We start from the raw sequence: 25,718 nt of genomic DNA, 5'->3' as shown, positions 1-25,718 counted from the left end.
GCACATGCTGTCCCTGCTGCTCCTCCCTCCTCAGGGCCAGGACTCCTCACACCCTTCCCCTGCTCCAGCATGGGGTCCTTCCCATGGGAGACAGTCCTACATGAACTTCTCCACATGGGTCCTTCCAGTATGAGAATTTCCATTGTTTGAATCACCATAAAAATGGCAGCAGTGTAGCTTTAGGGCTTGGAAAACTTTTGGAAGAGTTGATTGGAAGTGATATTCCATCTGTTCCACAGGTTAGGATTTAAGTTGTTGCTAATATTAGATTTTCAATTGTCAAGTGGCTTGGATTGCTCAGTAGAAGAAGTAAGACATCAGGCATTAGTCATATGAGTGTGCTCAAGAGGTTTTATGATTTTCTTTTGTTCTAGACAGGTTTGCTATGTCAGTTCTACTGTCTGGTGCTGTCCTGGAACCATAAACCACAGCAAATTAGCAAAATTATTGTTTTATTAAGGACTAGTAAATAGGAATGCTTTCATGATTGCTTATACTTACTGACTTTTTAGTATACTTGACTGTGTAGTTAACTGCAAAACAACAAAAAAAAGAATTCTACAGATGGTCTAAATCTCCCTTCATCAACTGGACTTTTGTGAAGGTGAGTAGCAGTATTATGTGTCTGGGTGTGAGAGTCCAGCAAGTGTAACAGTTTAATCACTGGAGTTTAGGGTTGTACAGATCTAACCATTGCAAAATAGATCTTGCATGATGTTGTCCCCTACAAATTACGTCAACGAAATAGCAAATGCTGTTGAGCTGAGGTTGAAATAAAGGTGTTAACAAAAACCTCAGTATCTGCTATTTTACATCTCATTGATCTGGAAGAGTCTTTGCTGTAGCAAGATGTGCTTAGGGGCATGAGACTAAGCATGTGGCATCATCATTGCAGTAATTACTCATCAGTTATGAACATAATATAGACATTCAAGCTTTTTTCCTTGGTTGTGTCACTGAATTGCTATGCATTAATACCTCATGTCTCTGTGTTTCTGTATCTCTATATTTTACAATATAATTACATTTTATAACAAAATATTCTGAGATTCTTTGAAAATTTATGTAATTTTTCCTCTGTAAAATTATGTGTAAGTGCAAAGTGCTACTGCAGTGCTTAGTAAACTGGATCTGCAGCAAACAGTATGAAATACGCCTTGGAGAATCCTAATTAATTTAGAACCACAGTAAACAAATGGCTTGTCACTTTCAGTTTATATAAGTATAAAAAAAAGTGGAGGTTGGGGTTAGAAACACTTGCAAGAACATATGCTTAACAAACCACAGTAAGCAGAACAAACCAGAGAAAGTCTAAGCAGCAGCAGAGATAACCCTGGCACCATCAGCAGATTGTATGGCTACGATCCAGAATGCAAACAGAAGATTGTTCAAACAAGTCATTCATATATTTAATTAACTATGGCACAGTGTTCCAATCATGAGAGGTTATTTTAATATTGTGCAAATGCCATACTAACCACATGCTCACCCCTGCTCTTCTGAGATAACAGCAAAACTCCCACTGACTAAAATAGGACCAAGACAGGACATTGAATATTGAAAATTGGGGCTTAGAGTGGGTGTCATTAAATCTTCAAATCTGTGAAAAAAGCAGACTGAAGAGAGCAGAATATGTGCTGTTTAAATAGGAAATCATAGCAATTTATTATCTTTTTATACCCTGAACTCCTAATAAAACCATTTGGGTAACTATTGGAATTTATTTTCCATCCTTAGGGGTGTATGTCTATTTCTACAGAATATAATTGGGTGTGTCTGTACCTGTGTGTGCACAAAGGCAAAGTGTGTGTACTGAGGGGAAGGTCAGCATTGTTTGTGACTTGTTCTGGCCATCAGGAATGTCTGGGAATTGCACAGCCCTAGCAGCCCCACAGGGGTTCTGCTGCCTCTCGTGTCCTTGCAGAGGGAGCAGGAGGAGGCTTGGGGTTTTTTTGTTGGTTTAATGTAAAGCAGAGGTAGGACTGAGAAAGGGACACCTCTTTGTGGTGTCTCGGTGTAAGGCACGGAAACTGAGCTGGAGCTGGGCTGGACCCCAGGGGAAGAGGGTGGTGCTGGAATATAGGGGAAGAAAAGCTGATGAGAGCAAGCCAGGCCTGCTTAGTCCAGAGTGAAGTTTTGCAACCCATTAGGCCTAGTCTGTCGATCAGCACCAGTAAGGCTGAAAACGAAACCAACCCCCCAAAAAATAATTTTGAGCCCTGTAAGTGAAACCAGTGGGGTGAGAGAACTTACAAAACTAACTTTGAGGCATTTGGTGTGCCAGTACAGGGAGTGGGGAACACAGAAAAGCAGGGCCATGCTTTTGGAGGCTGTGACCTAAATCAGTGACAAACTCATCCTGGCAGTCCTGCAGCAGTGCCAGAGCCAGCCTGGGAGCAGGCAGGAGATGCGACGAGATGGAGAGGAGACGAGAATAGTGGCAGGCCCAGGAAATGAGAGGCCAAGGGGTTGGGCAAATAAAGTCAAGTGCTGAATCTGGTGATTGTGAAATCTAAAACAAAGGTACAAATGCCAAAATGTTGGAAAGAGTTGATCTATACAGCTCCATTGGATCATTGGACTAAAGGTCAACTCTTTTGCTTAATCCTTAGGACAAGAAGAATTCTGAGATAGATTTGAAAGTCTTAGCCCTACTTAAGTGTTCTCCCTCTGCAAGTAATGTGTTCAATTGCCTAATTTAATATACTTAAACTTGTCAGCTTTGGTAAAACCTTATTTAAATAAGAAAAGTGTTGTCATAATTCCTTTGATTCTGAAAAAAATTTACTGTCAGACTTTTTTCATCAGTTGGAAATAAGTAGATTGTTTGAAGAGTGGTTTAAATTTCTGCTTTTTCAAGGTGAAAGGGAAAATTTACACTCCTGTCTTAGTTTAAGTGCAAAACTATGTGAAATGTATGAATCTGTCACTCCTTTGAAATAATTGCATTGATAAGCCTACCTTTCAAGATTTGTGTGCTCGAGGTAATCCGCCACCAGAAGCAAGAATATATATATATGTTGGCGTGCATATATATGTGTCTATAAATTAATTATTAGTAGTATTTTTCAGATGTATACATAATTAGACAAGACACGTGTAAATTTGACAAAGAAAACCTATGATTTTTATCATTCTGAGGCAAAATTTTCAGTCTCTGATTCAGTCGGGGAACGGACTCGAACCTTTGTCTAATCTTGGTGAAATTTTGAGGATACAGGCTCCCTGACTCCTGTGGGTGGAGTGAAAGTATAGGTATTCCACATCCTGTAGCACAGGTTTGTCAGGAAGGATTTAGAGGGAAACTGCTCCCCCAAATTACAGAGTCTGATTTAGATGTCAGGGAGGTGACCTGAGTCCCGAATACCTGTCATCATGCATCACAAAAAGAACTTGTGACTCTTCAGCCATGATGAAGACAGTATTCAGCCCTTCCAGAAACGTGGTGATTGGGACACTATTTTGGGACGCAGGACATCGGTGTCAAAGCAAGAAACGGAATTAAACCCAGATGATGTTAGTAAAGATTAGTTTGTTGTTAACAAAAACATGGATTAATTTCTTCTACTGTTTTGGAAGGTAACAAATTATTCTATGCTTAGAAACAAACTTGGGTAGGAAGTATTTCTGCTTGGATTTCCTTATGTATTTGGTTTAGGCACCAAACTGGAAAAGCAATTATTTGTACATCAGTCACCACCTTTATGGGGATAGATTGGTCACATTTTATAAGAAACAGATAATGTTTTCTGGTTCTTCACAACAAAGAGGCAGAAAGAAAGCAGTCACCTGCAGGTGCTCAGAGGTCAGGAATGCTGCAACAATTACAGGCAGTGGGTAAATCCCAGGCAGAGTACAGGGGGACTGAAAAGATACCCGAGTGGGTTATTAGAATGACCTGAGGACTGGGGAGCTTGTGGTGCCACAGCAAACTTGATGAACTTGCCTTGCCTAAATAGCATAAAGGGGTTGAGATGGAGAGTGATTTTCTGTCTTTTAAGTGTATCAAGGACATAAACACAGTGAAAGGGAAAGAACTCTAAGCAGAAGGGTAATAATGGCATAGTGGTAAATAGCTATCATCACACTTGAAGAAAAGCAGGGCAGAAATTAGAGGATTTCTTACCATAAGAATGGTGGTTTCTGGAAGGGTCTCTCAGGTGGAGGAGACTTGTTCTGTGATGAACCTTAAAAATTTTGTGAATGGTCTTATGTAATGGGAATGTCTGTGACAATCTGGAATTGGACTTCATGACCAAGATTCCTCTTTCATTCCTTTTGAGCAAGATTCCTCTTTCATTCCTTTAGTTTTGCATCAGACTTTTGAATTTACACAAAGTAAATGAAAATGTAATGAGCAGTTTATCACCTCACCTTGTGACTTCTTCCTAGCTTTGATGAAAAGTATTCAGTGAACCAATGTTAATCAACAGATTCAATGGCATCCAAATATTGTTTGTTTACATTCCAGTGGTTTAATTTTAGTTACTTAAAATCTTATTGCTGTTTTATTTGAATATGTGTATATCCACACTTATACATTGCTATATTTTTAAGCACTGCAATTCTACACTATTTTCTGTAAATCAGTCACTTTACTGTATTTTCCCAGAGCAAGTACTGTCACTTAGACATTTTTGCAGATTTTTTTAGCTGCAGCTATTTAAAATACTACATTTTTTCTCAGACTTTGGTATCCCCAACCTCATATAGCTCTTCCAAATCATTATGCTAGAAATGAATACAAACTGTAATCTTCCCCAGGCATAACAAATGCTTGATGGGAGTGAGAAGGATTCATCCTACAGAAGGCACCAGCATGCTCTCTGAAGACAGAAAAGTGTAGATTTCCTCAAAATCAGTATCTATATATATATTTAAGGATGAAAATAATCCAGATATCCTAAATTAGTCACAGCTTTATTAAACAGTGATAAGCACAAGGGATTTTCATGGTCATTGGGGGGGGCAATTGCTACAGACACAGAATCTATTACAGTTCCTTCATGAGTGACCGTGAACATTGGAGATAGGGATAGCGTGACTGATGGGTTTCTAACCCCAGGCAAAGTTTCAGGTCCAAAGCTAGAATGTTTCCCTGGAATTGTTTTTCACTCATTAACTTTGCGAGCCAATCAGAGCTTGTGGGATTGGTTTTCCTCTGTAAATGGAGGTGGAGGGTGGCTGGGTAAAGTCATGGGGTTGTGTGTGCACATTGGCATTTCCTTCTCTAAATTCTGTTGATTCAGATTGGAATTATATTTATCTGGGCTTGGACCATATCAATAATCAAAATTCTGACTACTTCCCCTTTCCATGATAACTAACTAGATCTTTAGAAAGCTTTATTTCTGTGTTTGAAGCAGGCCATTAACTTTCCATGGGCAGGCATGCTGCTTTCTGTACCAAAGGCAGAACTGTTGGACAGTATCTTTCTGAAGAGAACAGCAAAACGCAGTATGTGAGGACACATTGTTTATATGTATTTAAAGGTTATCACATCCTATTCACTATATGAATAGCCCCAGCTGACATTTTCTGTCTCTTCTCAAGCGATGCATGTCTTGTTCATTGTGCTATGCCAAGTCAGCTGTCAGACACTGCATCAGGGGACCAAAAGCTATTTTCTTTCACTGTTTTGTTTGCACTTCAACTAAAAAGCTTTGGATCTTATTATTTCTTTGCAATACAAAAAATAACGTACAGCCAGGGATAGCAACTTTTAGCAGACGAAGAAATTCCACAGCACTTTCACATTTCAGCAATGCCATACAGAATAGTAAACATGGAAGAAAAGCTGAATTTGGAAAATCACCGTTATTTTAAAACGTCTTTTGTTAACAGACAATGTCTAAGTAATCTGTCTCTTTAACCTCAATTAAAATTATCAAGAAATATATAAAGGAAAAATGAAAGTATGTTTGTTTTATGCTCACATGGCTTTAAAAGACCTGTCCAACAGTCTTTCTAGGCCAAGTGTCAAGTCCTGCTGTGTGCAGATTGCTGGCTTGGGATGGCAGCAGCACCTAACAGTCCCAGTGTCAATTAGGAACCATGTAATGAGCAATGTTTCAAGAAATATGGCAATGGGAACAGGAGTTGCACCTTAGATACGTGATTTAATATTCCTTTACAGAGGAAAGACTTCAGTGTTTCAGTTAGTACCAAGCAGGAAAAAGTAAAGTCTCTTACCTTATCTATTAGATATGTGTTCAACAGCTCATGGATGCTAATTTAATGAAAATGCCTAATATTTTTAATGTAATACAATTACAGTTACAATTTAGGTAAAGCTACTCAGTAGATGATAGAAGGCTTTATTAAAAACAATTTTCAGAACAAATACACAATTTTTTCAAACTTTGATTTTTATAATTAGTATTCATTTTGTATTATCAAAACACATAATACAGATATTTCCATATTTTCTCTCCCAAATGCATTTGTTTGGCTTAGAAAAGTGATGTAAGCATTATTAGTAACAATGTTAAAAACATTAGTGCTACTAACAGAGCTTTTCCTAGCCTAGGTTAAAACTGGACAGTAATGGCTCTAAAGGCTTTTTGCTTTTGTCAGACCTGGAATTAAATGAATATCTTCTTCCCTTTCTTTTCACAGCCAGAGTTGAGCTCTGCATGTGTAGCTGTGAACACACAGAATATTCTGTTTCAAATAGGGATCCTAATGTAGTGGCTGAATTCTTAATGCCTTTCCTTGTTTCAGTATCTTTAGTTCCAAATCCTGCAGAATTTGATCTATCCAGCAGCTTGACAGCTTTTAACTGTTTGTCTAATGAGTACATCAAGAGCAGGCACTGTATATCAGATCGAGCAGCTATAAAATAACTGCCTTGTTCAAAAGGTGAATTTTATCTAGCTATTTTTAAAGCATTTCTCTTCTAACAGAAAGGGAGTGATAGGAATTTCCAGTTTTAATGAATAGGAAGGAGAAGTAAGGTGACAAAAAACAAAAAAGTACTGCAAAGGATCTTTGGCAAAAATCCCCCAAAGCTTTTATCATAATAAGATGTGTTGCATCCAGTGCCATCAAAAGTATTACATGATTTTCTGTTGATTTTGTAAAGTTCTGTTTAGGACAATATACAGTAAGCAAGCATATTATCAGCTGAGTAAAATCAAAGCTATTTGCTGCAAATAGCAAATTTGCTGGCTAAGGCCAAACTAGAGGGTGCCTCATTCACAACATAAATTATCTTCTTTATATTTAATCTGTTAAAAAAATAGCTCTGTACGTTTAAACTTTTTTAAAGATGCTTTTTTCAAACATTTAATTCCAGGAATGCCGAGGATTTCTAATAATATGTAAACAAATCACATGAGATATCAAGGTCACTGTTGGGGTCCCTCCCCCGCCGTGTAGCCCTGGGAGAGGGGCCCTGAGGGCACAGACACGGGGTTTCCCTGCCCCTGCTCAGCCTCGTTCCCATTGGTTGGTTTGTGTTCCCTGCGCGGGCAGAAGGACCCTCGGTCCCATGACTGGAACAGTTCCTCGGCAGAGCCCCGGCCATGCGGCTGGAGAAATAAACATCTCTGAAACATCTAGCAAGAATCTGTCTGTCCATATATATTTCCTTTCCACGGGACTCCTGGTTTGATATATGCATGTTGCAGTATCCCCACTGCAACAAATGGTGGTGAATTGTGAGCAGAACGATCCCCGATCCCTAAGCGACTGATTTGTGTGAGTAAACCCTAGAAACTTTGGATTCCTCTTCTTGGTTTTGCTTTGCTATTCCGTATCTAAACTATGGAGGAACCGTGGGAAGACTCTTGGCTCTCAGAGCCGCATATGGACATTTATCTTAAACTTAAAATGATTCTTGAACAACGATTTGTAAATTTTAGCTTGATTCAAGCTCAGAAAGAACTGAAACACTTCCTGGCATGGTTGTTTAAGAACTTTTTCTATGTTTCTTGGGATTTAATTCTTACGAAGGGCTTTTGGAAAACCGTTTGGACACAGTTAATACTGGAGTCAAAATATATGCTGATGGAAGAATATTTTCGTGAATATTATTTAGTTACTGAGACTGTTGAGCAATGTCAGCTGTGTCCTGGCGAAGGGAAGCCTGGCGCAGGGACCATGCGGCCCAGGCCACGTGCACCGAGCGCTCTGCGAGCAGCAGCAAGGCAGTTCCTGCACGTGGGCAGTTCCTGCACATGAGCCACAGTGTCGGTGGCGGAGCGAGGCGCGGCGGGAGCGGCGGGACCCGGCGGTGCCCGCACGGCCCAGCACAGCGTGTGATGGAGCGAGCCCCGTGAACGCCCGACCGAGAGGGGCGGCGCGCGGGCGGTGGCGGGCGGCGGTGGCGGTGGAGCGGAGCCGCGCCCAGCCGAGACGCGCGCTGGAGCAGGGTGCGGGGGAGTCGTCGCTCGGGGGCCCGGCCGAGACGTGGGTGCAGCGCCCGGCATTGGCAGCGAAGCTGCGACCAGAGGAGGCGACGCACGGAGAACTGAGCGGCGCGGCCCGGCCCGGCCCGTGCAGCCCCGAACGCGACCCCGGGAAGAGCGCGCAGGCACCAGCAGCCCCGACAATTCCAACACGGGAGCGACCGAAGGAGAGAGCAAAGATGCAGCGAGACAGAAAACAGCAGCCACTCGGAAACAGGAAAAGATCATAGTAACTAAGATCTTAGGGATAGTAAAATGGTATCATGTTAAGCAAAATTATGGTTTTATAACAAGGTGTGACAACCAGCAAGACATATTCGTGCATAGAACTGCTATTAAAAAGAATAACCCTGAAAAATGCATCCCAAGCTTGGGAGATGGAGAGGTGGTGGAATTCAAAATTATACAAGGTAGAAAAGGGTTACAAGCATCGCAGGTCACTGGGCCTGATGGTGTTTCTGTAAAAGGCAGTATATATGCAAAAAATCGTAGTCATGTTAGACAATATCTCCATTGTAAGCCCCCCCTACAGTTTCCCTTTCCTAATCCCACCTTTCCCTTTTACCCTATGTCCTATTACCCCCAGTGTATTCCCAATCCATTTTTTCATCCATGGTTTCCCTCACAAAACCATGCTTTTGCCAATTGTTTCCCCAAAAATCCCTTTCCAATGCCGAGTGGGGGATGAAAAGGGGGAGGGAAGAAGTTAAACCTTCTCCTGCCTCAGTTTCCCCACAAAGCATGCTCAGAGAATTCTGTCTCCCTTCTGTCAGCCCTAAGATGTTCCACAGAATCTGTTTGGACATTTAAAGACTCAGGAGGGTGGCTTGTTTTGTCTTGAAACGGTTCTTGTTAAGTTTATCCAGTTGTTTTCATTCTCCTTTTATTAAAATAAAACGGGTGAGGTGTTGGGGTCCCTCCCCCGCCGTGTAGCCCTGGGAGAGGGGCCCTGAGGGCACAGACACGGGGCTTCCCTGCCCCTGCTCAGCCTCGTTCCCATTGGTTGGTTTGTGTTCCCTGCGCGGGCAGAAGGACCCTTGGTCCCGTGACTGGAACAGTTCCTCGGCAGAGCTCCGGCCATGCGGCTGGAGAAATAAACATCTCTGAAACATCTAGCAAGAATCTGTCTGTCCATATATATTTCCTTTCCACGGGACTCCTGGTTTGATATATGCGTGTTGCAGGATCCCCACTGCAACAGGTCACCTCAGTCCCTGAGGATTTTTGCAAGGGGGGCACTTCCAATCATTGTTTTCACTGAGTGAGGGATGAAGAAACTACTTAAAACTTTTATGACAGCATTATCACAAGATCTTACAGAAATGTGGTGTGTTGCTATTATGAAGTTTGATTTTTTTTGAACACGAAAGATTCCCATCATGTGATTCAGCTTAAGTTCTGAAAAGGTGCCTGTTCATTTTTTCTTCTGCAATGATTTTAGACAAAGGAAATTCTTTAGATTAGGATGTGCATACAACACAGACACTCATGTACCCTGAATTATCATGTCATAAAAATATATATCTTTAGACTGTCTCCTTCATTGAGATATAAAACTGAAATACAGAATAAGGATAGTTGTTCTGGAGAATGAAAGGAAGAGGCAACCTGATGGGTCTGATTAAGCAGCCTTTTGAATTCTCTTTTTCTAATAAGGGTGATGAAAGCACACTTTGTCTAGAGTTCAGTTTCGATTCAGTCTGCCATGAAGCTGTTTGAATTTAGGATTATGCCCACATTATTCATATTGCCAAAAACATCAAAACAGGAACAAAGGGAAAGCTAACCTTGAATTTTCAGCATGTATTTCAGTCCCTGTAAACAAGTTACCATGGAGATAGAACCCATGTGAACTACAGCCTTCCTCCTAACTGCTGCAGACTTTGGACCAGCAAGAAAATGTGACATGCCATTGGTGTCGTTTGTGACAAAAAACCCCTTACTTCAATTGCTACACTTAAGCATTTCCTTGAAACACTACCAAGTGAAAGCTAGAAATTGCTTAAAAGCATTGAATTGCCTAAAAAATAGGCAAGATAAGTGAGAGGCAAAGCTTTACCAGTTTCATTTTTCCAAATTAATATTCTATCAGAAAAGAAGACACAAGGTCACTCTGCCTGTCTTGCTAGCAGGATGAGTCTGCAAAGACAGATTGCAGTTTTAAAGTTTTCACTAGGAAATGGTTTCAAAGAAGCTGAAGTTGTGACAGAAAAAGAGTTCTTAAAAAGGAACAAAAATATCCTTGTCATTGATTTTGTTGTTGCCATTCAAATATTTTTGAATAGAGCTGCAATTGTCATGTCAGAAATAAAAAACAGCCATCATACTTACTAGCCTACTTATCTTCCATGAACAGAAAAGGATAAATACAAAGAAATTTGTAGCTTTTACTCATCCTTCAGATTTCCAGATTTTGTTCAAGAAAGTCTTTTGTTTGCTATCTCAGTAGATTTATTGTTAAAACTATGAGTTCTGATCGTCATCATCGGTAATCCTCTCTCTACACAGCTACTAATTGCTTAGATCACATTATTCCTTTATATCCTGAAGATAAAAAAGGAAAAACATCCAGCCCCTAGGACAACAGCTATGACACAAGCTTGTGAGTAAAACCATATTGCAGGTGTCAAAAATGGGATTGATTCTAATACTGTAGTCATTAGCGTAAATAAATAGTGATTACATAAAAGCTGTGGTCTAATCTCAAATTTTCGTTTTGTTACTCTAGTTTGAAGTCATTATTTCCATCCACAGCTTTGAAGACTAGAAATTAGAACTTCTATGATATGCCCTGGGTTTCTGCTGTTTAGCCTGATAGAACGTACGCTTGAGGAGGGGAATTCTCTTTTTCTCCATAGTTAGTCTTCTTTCATTTTGCAAATGTTAGTTTCTAACAATGCAATTATCCAGTTTTCTTCCTCCTCTGACTTTTACTCTGCTTCTCCTGATTTAACCCTTTCAATTCCTTCCTTTTCCCTTTGGTCCCTCTATCTTTCTCTCTTTATTTTTTTTTTTTCACAGATGTCATCTATTTTAATTAGTTTGCTTCTTACCTCCTGCCATAATTCCTGATCCTAAAGCCACTGAAATCCATGGCAACCTTTTCTGATTACAGTAACAGTTGGCCCTTATTTCTTTTATTGATGGCACTTTCAGAAGTCATCAGTTCTGCTTGAAGAGTTTAGGCAGTGTAACCAAGTTGTCACTATAAGATAAACGAGTAGGAAAATATTCTGTTACAAATGCCCAGAGTTTACAGTTTTATAGAATCAAGTAGACATAGAGGAAGCGAATAGTCTGGGTCAAAGTAGTTTCTTATAGAATAAAAAGATGAACATTAAAATAAAATGTCTTCATAAAGACAATTAAATGATGAAATGTATATTTCTATAAAAATTGATTAAATCAGCCATTACATGAAATACTGTTAATAATTCTAGGTAATTTGCTTGTAAGGCCCTGAGAATCTTGCTGCCAAAAAAACTGTCTGGCCAAGTTTACTGACAGCTCCCCTGTGTTATAATGCAAGCAATATTTTCCTACCCAAAACAAAGCAGTTAAAATTATATTTTCCCAAGCTGTATGGAAATACACTAATTTGTAACTTTCTAAAGCTAACACATTTATGCTTCAGAGATACATAATTTAGTAACAAACAGCAGACTGAATTTTGATCAGGTTTAAAAAATGTGTACAATAGCCTTCAGACTTCAAATGAGCTGAAAAGGCTCCCTTGGTAATTTCTTCATTCTGAAATTTAAGAGGTAACTTTTTGCTTGAAGATTTCTTTAAAAGGTAATGAACAATTCAAAAAAGCCTGTTTATTAAGCTGCTACCCAGACACCTTGTTAATGAAGCTTTTTCTGTCAGCCAAGCACTGGCTTCCATAATGGTTTCTTGCATTAAGTGATGCAAACTGTTCCACTTATCTTACACTGCTCTCGTTTACATAATGGAGGAGTTGTATAAATTAGAAACATACCTCAATCAAGTATTCTGTAAGAGTCTATCAGCTTCTTGGTTAGAAAATCACAGTAGCATTTTCAAGTCTTTGAGGAATGAGGAAGGTACAATTCAAAAAATTAAGGAGTTTTTCCATTAATGGATTAGGGGCTAAACAAAGCAGGCAATTGCCTAAATGTCAGCCTGATGTCTACATTTGACACAATACATTTTATATATTAAAAGCTTATGAATTATGAGGTACTTTTACACATAAATGCTCAGATTCAGTGAATCCCAAACTTTACTAGCTGTAACATAAAAAAGGGAGTAATGTGTGTTGTGTGCTAAACAATATGTATGGTGGGAACTGCTCTTCAGACAAGAAATTCTTATGAGAACAAGTCTGGCCAAACTGTGTGACTTTTTGTGGGTCAAATCTTAACTTCAGAAGCTCTAAGCTAATACCCATGGGCTAGCAAGGCAGGCATTTTCTAAGAAAAAGCAATTTCATATTCAGTACTGTCAGTGGTAATGCAGATGTTACAGATGTCTCTGCATGAGAACACAGAACCCTTGTTCTTCTCAGGTTGGACTATATCAAGTTTGACCCCCTTTCCATCCTCCCCAGATTGTGCTGGGGATATCTGGCCTGTCTTCTCTCCTGTATATGTCAGTTATTTATCCAAATAAAGATCCAAAAAAGAAATGCGCATGTACTTCTGTTGCTTGCACACTTGATAAACTCAGGAGGTTCAGGAATTTGTTTTGCAAGTGTGTAGACAGTGCTGGGACATTCATGCCATGAGGGAAGCAGAGAAATGACAGCTCATCATAGCTGTTCAAATTACTGTCTTACTGTCTTTCTGTGATTTCAGTAGCTAAGTATTTCCTCATTAAATTCATTTTACATAGAAGTGGCTCCTCTCCTTGGTTTTTTTTTTATTTTTTAAAATTTTGTTTGTTTGTTTGTTTGTGTTGTTTCTTTTTGTTGTTGTTTTGTTTTGTTTTGTTTTTTTGGGGTTATTTTCTTGTTTCCTTGGGGGGGTTGTTGTTGTTGGGGTGTTTTTGTTTATTGGGGGTTTTTTGGGGGGATTTTTTTTGTGGTTTGTTTGGTTTTTTAAGTGTTGTTGACTCATCCCTTAACATTAAACAGCTACATTGGTGCCAAAATTAGTTCTTTCTGACTGCACTTGAGGAGAAGCATTTGGCTTATAAATGGTCATGTCTCAGCACACGCAGCTAGCAGGGCAGTTAAATGCAGAGCAGTTAAGTGGCAGGAATGCAGGCAGTATTTATTTCACATGAAGCATGCAGTCTCATTCCAGCTTTAAACTGCTGGCTGTAGCTGTTCTTCTCACAGATAACACCTGTAAGCTTAGGAGGAATCGGGGAACAGGTTTTTAACTGTATGGATCATCCGGATTTGGCCTTGAGTTCACACACAAGACACACCTTGGGTTATCTGTACAGTACTTCCCAATAACTTTGGGACCTTTTGTGGTTCATATTTCTTTCTTCTTTCTAATGTTCCTTGATTAGAACAAGACCAGAAGAAAGGGCAATATTCTGTAGACTGATTCCTACAGGACAAGCCTGCTTCCAAGCAAGAAGCCTGAAAGTTGATCCTAATTATCAGCACCCAGTCATGCTGCTGAAGGCACATGACAACTTTGGAGCTGCCTGTGGACACTGAGGAAATTTTTTTGTCTGCCTTGCTGTTAGAAGCAGCACTTTGCATCACTGGCATGACTGTTGCCACCTCACAGACCACGGATTGATAATAAAAACAGAAATGACAGCTGGACTAGAAAGCAGTTCTGCAGTGTGAAAATGGTGCTTTGTGGACACTTTCTATCAGATATGTGTTCAATTATGATTTTCAGAAGAATACAGCAGAACTGAGATGTTGAATTTGGTGTGGTGGGCAGTTTACCTTTGGTTTAGGCATTGTAATCACAGGTATTTGGTTTATAGTCTTATGATAGGAAGGGCAGGGACTGATCCTTTAGAGACCTTATGAGACTCTGGTGCTCTGTACTTGATTCTGTGAAAGTCTCATTTACTGCCCATGAGTTTTTATACAGCTGGTATTATAAATATTATTGATATCTAGTTAATAGAAATGTTTTCTTCATATATTTAATACTTTTTTTCATAAGATGCAAATTCTCTGCTGCATTATTCACTTACTATTTTTCTCACAGAAGTTACAAGTCTAGATGATACAGCACATCTAGGGTTCAGCATTTGAAATCTGAGTAATTACAAAGAGCAATTTTTCATTCTTTCTAGTCACGTTGCATGAATGAGTCTATTTCTTAGTAATTCAAATGTTACTACATTAAATAACAAACAGAATTCAAAGAGAAGCATTTGCTTCTACCCTTCCACTGACTAAGAATGACAGTCACACCACACAACCATGCAGCAAATGCAGCACAATGGCCACAGAACCCCCCCAGCCCGGGCTCAGATGCAGCTTCACATTTCTGACTCCTTAATACCATTATTCATTTTTTTTCATTCCGTTTTTATTCATTATAAGGAGAAGAAAACTGTCTGTTTTAAATCTGGGAATGCAAATTTCAAATGCTTTCAGCATATTTTAACAATGGATGGATTGAAAATTCCAAACTTAAGATTCCTTTATAAATAAAATTGGAATATTGCAGGTCTCCCTTTTACCATTAATGGAGGTTGAAATGCTACGTTTGCAAAACCTTTAGAAATAATTTAATAAACCAGATGCAGTTTTATTTTTAACAGGATGCTATGGTACCTGCATGCAGCAAGAGAGAGGGCTCACATGACTCAGACACTGAATCTGGAGTACTGTCTGTCTTCTAGCAGTAAATACTAAAGTGTGGTGTGTTTTATGGTCAGATATATTCACACGCATCTGGCCATAAATCAGCGCCTCAAGCTTCCTCAAGGAAAGCTGAAAGAGTGCATCTCACAAGAGAGAAAAATGCATTTAGAATTACTGTAGCTATAAAATAAACTGACATAACCCAAAGCAACAAATACGGGGAAGGAAATCTTCTGGGGCCACATCAGTACTCTGAGATGATTTCCACTTTTTGGTTTTATTTCCAATCAGTGATCCAGTGTAGTTTACAAGTGGAATAAAATCTATTCATTATTTCCCCTAATATTCAAACAGCTGCATCCCTTCTTTGGAGTTGTTCTCTTATAGAAGGAGCATAACACAGAGCTCAAAGAAAATGCTACATGATCTCTTCCCTTGAAGATTTTCTTTTTTATAGTCAGAAGTGTGTCCAACTCAGTTTGCAGTAGGTGCACTCTCATTTGCAGATGTTTCACAAATTTTGGGGGCATGAAGGAAGAAGATGGAGAAGCTAGAACAGTTGTACCATAAAGTAAAATAGGATTGTTAGTCCTCGTTTCAGGTAAAAGTGAGCAAGTTTTACTTATATCCTGTTAGAAATATCTCCCAGCATCATTTTCTCATTTGAGGCTTCATCCTCCAAGGTTTGCACTGCTGAAATTACACTATTATACAGGTTACTTCGTTATAACTGCATTTAATTGATGGTACTCACTTAAGATTTTATCACTTCTACTGATTCGCAGTGGTTTTAAGAGAGAAGGCTGGGCAATTTGGATGTAATTCAGGTTTTTAATACATGTTTTAGACCCATTTATCATTTACTGCTGTTACCAAGATGGTAGTGTATGTAACTGTAGAAGGCTAAATCATTAACAAAGTAATACTTTGAATTTATGCTGAAATTAAAAAGAAAATGTATTCTGAAGTCACTTGATGCTAACTGATGGCCATACTTAATACCTTAATGTGACTTTTTTTTTTAATCATCACTGAATTTTTGAACCCCAGCAAGTAGCTTTCTGTCTTGAAAATATTACTTCTAATAGGACCAATTCTGAGCTGAAACATTCAAGTAGGAGTTAGAAAAGAAGCAGCAGTTTTGTAAAGAAGTTATCCTGGAAGCCAAGTATTTAGTAGTACTCACAAAAGTTAGGTGGATGTGGATAGTGAGAATTTACAAACAATACTTCAAATAATTAAGGTCTTGTCACATTATGGTGCTGGTTATTGAAGATTATGACAAAAGAGTATATTATATCTAGCCTTGATACTGTGTCTTAAAACCCATCTCTGAAGCACAGCGATTTTAGACCTTAATGAGCCATTGTCACCAAAGTGTTCCTATTTCCACGTGCAAAGGAGGAGGAATATCACTGACTGAAGAAGCAGAACTACAGGAGCTGCTTTGCTGCATTGGTTACTTTTCTGATTATTTTGGTTGTGTTGGTTGTTTTTCTGATCAAGACATTCTGCTGACTACTTCTAAGTGACACCTGGCTCCCTCTTCCATCTGAAACCTGAACTTGGGATTTCTGCTTTGTTTTCTAAATTGAAGAGCTCTTTCCTACCAGGCATCTTGTCATGTGAGTGGGTTTAACTTAAGGAAGCATCACTCACTTTTCTTGTTCATACTTTGAGTATATTATGGAACATCAATTAATTCTAAATATTTTAGTTTTTCCTCCCCATTTAAAACATGCTTTTTTGAATCCAGTAGTGAAAAAAGATAAATAATTCAGGCCTGTTGTTTTGTGTGATGGCTACTAACAGGAATATATCTATTAATTAGATTTATTGATGTTTTTAATGCACATTGTTGCAGTTTCAGAAAACGCAGAGATGATACAAGCTTTGTCTTAGCTTTCTTCCTTCACACTTTGTGAACCTTCATGAGCTCAAAGGCTCTGTGATTGTTAAGTCATGTTGGTGCCCAGGAGAATGCATGGAAGGAAAAAAACCCACCCAACCCCAAAGCTTTATTCTTGCATTATTTCTGTCTCTGCACCACTGCAATCTGACCCGTATGAAAGTTCAACACATAGCTGGCCATGGGGTTTTTGGCATTCAGACAACTTAGGAGCTGCTGAGAGAATCCATCCATCACCCAGCATCTCCTGAAAATATCCATGGGTGGACTCAGACTAGGCTTGGTGAAGACATTGGAGTTCAAGAATGTTTTTTCATTTCCATGACAGACTACTTTATATAAGATTAAGTTCACCTCTATCTGTTAAAATTCTGCCCAAAATGGAGCAGCCTTCATTGATTTTTCTATTCATCCATTACTGTTGTTTCTAACTTCTTTCCATCTTAATTGTCATTTTAAAAAATTAGCCATGACTTCAGACGGTCTATGTCTTCCTGAGATATGTTGTTGCTATGTTTAATAGCAGGTTGTTAGGAGTGTAATGGCTTTGAATTGTGACTGAGTTATTCATCAATGAATGGAGATAAAATCTGCAGCAAAACAGCAAGAATTACCTGTGAAAGTTGGCCATAGAGTGTTTCTTTCTTTTTCCAAAATTTAATGAATCCCTTCAGCATTTCGAGAAGCGAGTGAATGGCACTGACCTGCATCAGGCAGGGCATAAGCGCATGACCCATAAACTTGCTCAACTGAAAATCTTCTGAAACCTGTGCAGTCCTCTGAGAGTTGCATTATGATTCCAGGCCTTCAAATAAAAACTGGAACACCATATACATTTCTGTGTAGGGTTTTAAGGATCTTTGGTAGTGTAGCAGGTTGAGTTCGAAACCGGGCGGAAACACCAATTAAATGCAGTGGTTTTGGTTCAAAATATCCACTACTTACTTATTTTCCTTCTGTGAGATAAGAGCTAGGAGAAAAGCAAAGCAGGCACAAACCTTAAACAGTTGCAGTACAATGAAAGAGTTTTATTACTAATAGAGTTAAAAGTAAAGAGAAAATAACAAAACAAAATTAAAGCAAATCCCCCTCCAGCACTTCTCTCCTTTTACCCAGCTCACACAAGGGATAACAGAACATGGGATGTTAGTCAGTGTTCCAGTTCTTGAAAAGTCTCTCTCTTATGCTTAAGGAAAAAAGGGTTTTTCTTCAGTTGCACGTGGTTCCCAAACTGCCACTAACAGCAGACCTGCTCGGAAACAATCAATCTGCTGTGTGTAGAACATCTCTCCCATGAAATATCTCACAGTTCTTTCACACTGCAAAACATGGGCCACCACATGGGGTTATTAATCTTTTTAAGGATAAGTTATTTTGGCCTGCACACAAAGGCTTTTCTTCGCCACAAGTCTCTAACAGCCTCTTACTACTTCTATATAGCCTGGCATAGGCATTCTTCACAATCTTCACAGGCCACACGAGGATTCTCCATCCCCCCATGTTCTTCAAATGGATTAAAGAGACAAACAGTTTGTGGTATTACAGTTTCTTACCACGGCATGCAAGAAGGTTTTTTAAGCTACACGCCAGAATCGCGGCACCGCCCTCTTTTCTCCCGTCGCCATGCTCAGCTCCGTCCCACGTGACTCACTTCTCTTTCTCTCTGACTCTGAAGCTGCCATGTTGAAGAGTGTTCTTGTTCAGGCTTTATGGTGGGGAAAGCCTCGCTCCCTTTGTGCTGCTGGCTGCATGGTGTCCTCTTCAGTTCAGCCCGAAGTGTGCTGGCTGCAGACAGGAGGCTCTGCCGGCTCCCGTTGACTCCGCCGGCTCCGCATGGAGAGGAGAAGGACCCGCCTGTCCCCAGAAGCCACGCTGGATGGTTTTAGCTGTGAGCAGTCCATGGCTGGTTTTAGCTGCCTGCGGCTCTGGGACAGTTCCCCCCAGCGACCCAGGGTCCGTGCCGCAGCATTGGGAAAGGGGGAAAGGGGCAGTGGCCCCGGCCCGGCCCGGCGGGGCCGGGAGGCTCGGAGCCCCCCCCCATCTTCCAGCAAGCGAGCTCCGACAAAAGGGGAAGTCCCGCCTTTCTGTGCGGTTTAAATATGTAAATTGTGAGAAGCGTAATTGGTCTTAAAGACTGTCCATCAACTCAGGGTCAACCCAATACAGGTAGTAGTGTTCTGTTTAACTTATTTTAGTTAATCTGAAACTGTTTTTCCAAATCGGGAGTTCTATGTCGCTCATAATTTCCTGCTACTTAAGCATGGCCCCATGGGATATTCAGCAGTCTTTTTAAATACCCAATTAGCAAAAAAAAAGTGTTTTAAAGGTTGAGCTTACTCTCATGGACATAGACTGCCTTTGAAACTAGAACTTCCTAAAAACAAGGAAAATATTTTGTTACTTCCACGGTAGCTTTACTCAGTTGGCATGGTTGGCTCAGAGGAGGGAACTGCCAGACCTAGCAAGGGCCTTGGCAAAAGGAATTAAACTTGGCAAATGAGATAGTAGGGGATGAAAAGGAATTGCTCTGAGCAGGCAGCAAAGATGAGAAGGATTGAAAAACTGATTCTGGCTCGAAGAAACATTAAGTTTGGAGTTAAGAGGAAAAGAAGGGTTTGGTTGAGAAGCAGACATGGAAGAAATGAGGTTTAAATGCAGCTCAGGTATGGCAAAGTTTTAAAGATTTAACCTAAATGATCAGGCTCCCAAGACCTAGGGACATATCTTAGGAGCTTTGTGTTCAAGATTGAACAACTTGAAATCATTGTATACAGAAATCACTGACCATAGGCTTTTGTGCTCACTCAGGGTTAGAGCCACAGGACCGGTCTGTGAGGCAGAAAATAAATAATTTTTAAAGTTAGTTCAAAGCCTAAGAAAAGTTAATGTCTTCAGGTCAAGAGATGTTTCACCTGAGCTGGACTAGTATAGGAGAGCAGCAAAAAATATTTATTTAATTCTTTGAAAGGTTATAGGATTTTTTGGTGGGAATTGTCAGTTTTTGCAACATACGAGTTCTCATAAAGGTATATCTGTTTCTCTTTCATTAAGACAGATCTTTTAGGTCCAAAAGTAAATCTGTGATCAAATCTGATAATTTCTTGCTCCAGCTCCATTACTGGATTATTCTAAGGGGAGGAGGAAAGGGTGTGAGTGAGGCTGGGGCAGGGGATTATGCTTCTCTGTCTGACCAAGTAGCAAGGCACTCTTAAAAGCTTTTAAGGTGTTAAGCAGAATTTAGATTCTTCCCAGGGCTGCTCAGGAAGGTGAGTTATATGAGCACTGAGGCTTTGCTATTTCAGGAGATGTTTCCTACATGAAGGACACAGGGAAGGCAGTAAGGACATGTCAGAGCACTGGCATTGTGGCCCAAGAAAAGAAATCAGGGGACTTAAAACTAAAAAATCTATTTCCTGAATGGCTTTACAGGACTTTCCATGTTTTTTTTAAAAGAAGGTTGCTGGTGTCAAGTCATTATTGTTTGAGAACTGTATTTATCCCAACAGACTTGGCATCCTGAATTCTGGCTGCTTGTGATGAAACAGGGCAGGAGTACCTTGGAGGGCAAAATGAGTGATCTTTGCCAGACATGCCAGTTCCCAGCTCTGCTCTAGATTTCCCCCAGACACTGGGACTGCACTTTTCCCCTAATGTCCCCAGCACACTGACAAAGTAACTAATTAATCAGTTTGTCCGCTAATCTAGTGTATCATTGATTCCTTCTAAACCACTGTCTGTCACCACAGCTCTGCTTTGGGTTCTGTCTCTTTCCTGTCATCCACTGAAACTGGGGATCAGCAATACAGTGAAACAAAACCCCAACAGCAATAAATCCAAGTCAAAAGCATTTAACTTGTTTTGATTGATTAATTTTGTATGAGGATTTTTTGGAGATAAGATGTCATCTGTGCATGTCCCTAACGTTATGTTGGATTAAGTTTTGTCTTCTGTAGGTTTTGAATTATTTCCACACTCATTTTACTCTCTAAATATTTTTCTCCAGTGTACTCTTGCCTTCAGAAAGCTGTTGAAAATCCTTCTCTGAATTGCTACTTCATTATTGCTCACTCATCCCCACTTTTTGGTCCCTTATGAATAATAAGTTTTCTGGTGTCGCTTTCAAAGGAGTGAGTTTTTAAGAGGAACTAAAAAATATATTCTTTGTTTAAGTTTAAGCTTATGATCTACTTGAAAATTTTGAGAACAGTTTGCTTTTATGTTGCTAATTTCAGGTTGTCATTTCATGATTCTTGTTCACATCTAATTTATTAGATCACTTTGTGCAGACATTTTTCTCAGTCTAAGTCATTACCTGTAATTAAAGTTGTCTGTAACTAATAATGAGTAATTTATTGCAGAAAAATGTTTCTTTAAAAAACCTCACAACTTAAAATCTGCATTGTGAAGACTTCTAAGCTTCAAAACTACTTGCAAATTAATCATGGATGGACTCATGCAAGGACTGATGTCCAAAAAGAGTTGCTGTTTTTGATGGCAGATTAGTCAATTAAACAAACAACACTTTGTCTGCTGTTCATGGGGTACGGAGGTGCAGAGTTCATAGCTGTCAATGACAATCAGTTAAGAAGGTCAAGATTTCTTTAGGAAGAAAAAAAATTAATAAATTGCTCAAATCCCTCTCTGGAATGAAATTTTAACAATTTATTTCCTGTAGAAATTTCATTTCATCTGAACTAATAATGATTTGGCAATTTCCAGTGTAACAGACATGTAAAAGATAATACAAAATTTGATTAAAATGATGATCATTATCATTATGACCATTATCAAATGCATTCTCCTAAGTGAGCATTTGTTCAAAGCATGTGTCCAAAATCTCATCACTTGGACAGTGTGATGGTTGGTTTCTTAATTAAAGTATATGGCAGGATGAGGAAGATCTTCCAATAATCACCAAAACTATATGTGCAGCATTTTAGAAATCACACTGCCTTTCCTAGGTGTCATATTGGAAGGAGAGTTGACTGAAGGAAGATAGGAATACTGGGAAAGGAAAGATGAAAATTGATGAAAGACTAATTTTAAAAAGCAATAATCTGGAATAAATACTGAAAGGGAAGTAACTGCTCAGTAAATTTGTTATTACAAAGGGAGAGTGAGTTTATAAGGAGAGAAAGATATCAGGGGAATTTTGTTCTGTGGTTGGACCAAAGACAGTACGTTTTCAGAACTGCAGTGACTGGTACAAACAAATTGGAATTTTGAAAGGAATTGAAATGAATATTGTATGTTCTACTGAAGCTGAAGTCTGTTGTTCTTTAAAGCTTTACTTATTTAAGTAAACTTAATTTTCCTCTGTCCTTAAACAATTACAATATAGGTAAAACGTTATTGCTTCCCTGTAATTTGTACACACATTTTCTCCTCCAAGTATTTATGATATTAACTTACTAGGTGATACATTTTTGTACTGTTGACTTGCCAACTCAACCAAGTGAAATGAACAAACTGAGAAAATGGACCAAAAAAAGTTATTAGCTAACAGAGAATTCTATTAATTCTTTGAATTATTGTTCTTGAATACCTGTATTCAATATTTGCTTAGTTCTGGCTATAGAATCCACTTGCTTTTATAAGGGGTGTTGGTGTGTGTATTATGCAAGATTTATGAAAAAAGCCGAATTTGATTTTTGTAAAAGTTGACTGAATAGAATAAATATAGCATCTGCTTCCACAGGACATAAAGCTTGAATATTTATAATTTAGCAATAGGTTTATGGAAAAAGGCCAACATTTTTCCTTCTTTGAATGAATGTTAAGGTGTATTGTTGTTTAGAATACAGAACCCTCCAGCTCTTGCATGCTGTGTTACAATTTTAACTGTAAATACAACATAGTATCCTATTTATGAATTCTAATCTCAAAAGCTAATTTAATTGGTGTATTCCAACTACTATTGCTTATTTCACACTTCAATAGGTAAAGATGCATTAATAATCGAAGTTTCAAACTGTAATTAACGTTAGCTTTAGGCTCCTGACAAAGAAATGATTACATTTTTATGTATGTCTTCATACACAAAGTTAATCTAACCTGTGATTGAATAACGAAAGAAACACACATTTGCTCTCTAATGCAAATCACTACTTGTAATTATGTGTACCCTGCAACTGTCAGGAAGGAGAAAAGTAAGACACTAGTGGCTGTAAAATCTGTACATATGTCCCTCATTCATCTCCTCCAGGTCTGTAGGTAATTTCAGTGAGCTCTGGATGATGTGTTTCTTCGCATTTGTTTCCACACTCTCCCTTACAGAACTGAGCCATTGGCTTCATTCACTGGGGTTTGGGTAAAAGGTGGCAGGGTGTCTCTCTAATGGGGAAAGGTGGAAATTTTCCATGGTGCCATGCAAGTTTACTACACAAAGCCCTACCACTCCCTCTCCAGCAAAGAGTCTTTCAGAATTCATTTTATTACCTTTCCCTTGAAGCTACAGAACAGTCTCCCAATTACTATTACGATGCTGAAAGTAGTTGGTGAGCTCACTCTACTTTAATACAGGCCAGGGAACATGCAGCTATAAATCACCAGCAAGCAGGATCTAAACACAGCCCAATGAGGTCACTGGATCAGCAATTCTGTGCTTTGCTGTGGTCTAGTGTTGATTAAACCAAACTAAACATTAGTAACAGATTTTATTGCCCTTTATGATCATTACAATTAACAAGAGAGCTAAAAGCAAAATACTGCCCTAATGCACTTTGCCCACACTAAATGTTTGTAATAAAATTATGGTGGTGATGCTTATAAGCAGAAGTTTCTAGCAATAAACCTCAAGGAGGTGGAAATGAAAGAGCAGAGCTGCTGTGAGCCTTTTGTGCCTTGCCAGGCCTGAGGCTGGGGAGCTGGGCTCTGGGCTGGGCTCTGGGCTGGATTCAGCACTGCTAAAGGCAGCTGGAAGAACTTGCACTGCCAACAAACCCCCTCTCCTCCTGGTCCTGACACCACTCTCAGTTTGCATTTAAAAGTGACTAGGGTGCAAAGCAGATGAATATATTTTTCAATGAGAAATGCATTTATTGTAAGCAAAGATAACTGAAAAAGGTTAATATTAATTGTTGAAAGAGCGATTTATGTACTTTTTAATAAAAGCTGCAAACTGGGTTTGACTCAGTAGGAAGTAGGGAAAAAGTAATTTGAGGAGCTCCATATTCTGTGGAAAGGGCATATATGTATAGGAGGGCAGTTAATATTTATTCTTTCATGCTTAGTCTTTGTTCTTCTCAGTTCCTGCCTGTTTTCATCTATATTCCCACTGATACCTTTGTCCTCCCTTTAACTCCTCACCCTGTCTTTGTACTCCCACAGACTTTCTCCCTTAACATTTTTTCTGTAGGGAGCAGTGGACACAAATGCGTTCATTTAGAAATTCCATCTGGGACCTTCTCAGTTCATGATGGGGAGAAAAGGAAAAAATAAAGGGGAAGTCAGGCAGGATAATAAGCTGGGAAATTAGCATATCTCCTGTGCTTCTAAATTCTCTTCACAAATCAAGTGGTGCCTGAGATACTAAAATACAGCTCAAGAAAAGGCTGAACAGATACTCAAAATAAGATGCTGCTAATCTTTTGGCTTCTTTTAAGTGAAACAGCACTGCATAGACTAGTTTGAGTCACAGATACACTTGATATATACTTTTTAATCCAAGTTCCCAAACTAAATAACTAGTAGCTGATTCACAAAAGTCCTTAAAGAATGGGTTTTGAGTTCCACAGCCACGCAGAGGAGTTTGGTGAAGAAAGTGTGCCCTGGGTGTGACGGATGAAGAAGGTCCCAGCAGGGAGAAGCTGCCCTCTCTGCTGGTCCCATTGGCTGAGGAGTGGCCTGGGGAGCTCCTTCCACCCTGGGCTTTGCCTTGTCCTTGTCATGGTCTGTTTCTCAGGAGCCCACTCTCAGTGTTTGGCTCCTTTTATTAAATCTCCAGTAGCTACAAATTCAGGACATAAAAGCAGTTAGTGCCTTATGCAGAGGTGGCCAAGTTTCTGTGCTGAACTGGACAAATGCCAGAAGCTTCCCAAAGTAATGAAATCCTCCTGTACATTTATTACACAAGAGAGTATGATGGCAAGTGGGGAAAAACTCTGGGAACAGATTGCTGAGGTGCTGATGCTCTTTCAAGGGTGCTGTGTGTCCTATCTCAGTGTGCAGATGAGTCTATGAAGTTTGTCAAAGAAATCCATAGGATCTTGTGTCTTACTTACAGCAGCCAGGCCTCCATGTAAAACCCCCAGCCTCCACCAGCACAGTCCTCTGGCAGTCACAGGATACAGCCCTGGCACGAGAGCTGCTGCTGAATTTCTTGAGAGCCACAGGACATTCCAGACGAGGCCCCCTGAGCTATTGTATGAACAGATCAATACCCTGACATTTGTTTAACTGGTGGGAATCTAGATAGATGGTATTCAGTAACAGGCATCACTTTATCTCTCATTATTTACACTTTCAGCTAAAACTCCATTTCACCCTGTTTTGCAGGTTTTCAATTACATCTAATTCAAAACTATGGTACTTTAAATAGGATAAATTAACTGATGTTAGTAGAAAAGAGAAACCTCTCTTTTCCCTGTGTTGACAGGGGTAGTGGAGGACTGATTCTCTGATGGGTTGTGATAATATGCAAATA

The sequence above is a fragment of the Corvus cornix genome, chromosome 13 (assembly GCF_000738735.6).
Source record: "Corvus cornix cornix isolate S_Up_H32 chromosome 13, ASM73873v5, whole genome shotgun sequence".
NCBI lineage: Eukaryota > Metazoa > Chordata > Aves > Passeriformes > Corvidae > Corvus > Corvus cornix.
The sequence above is the reverse complement of the archived record's forward strand: the minus strand, read 5'-3'. Positions refer to the sequence as shown.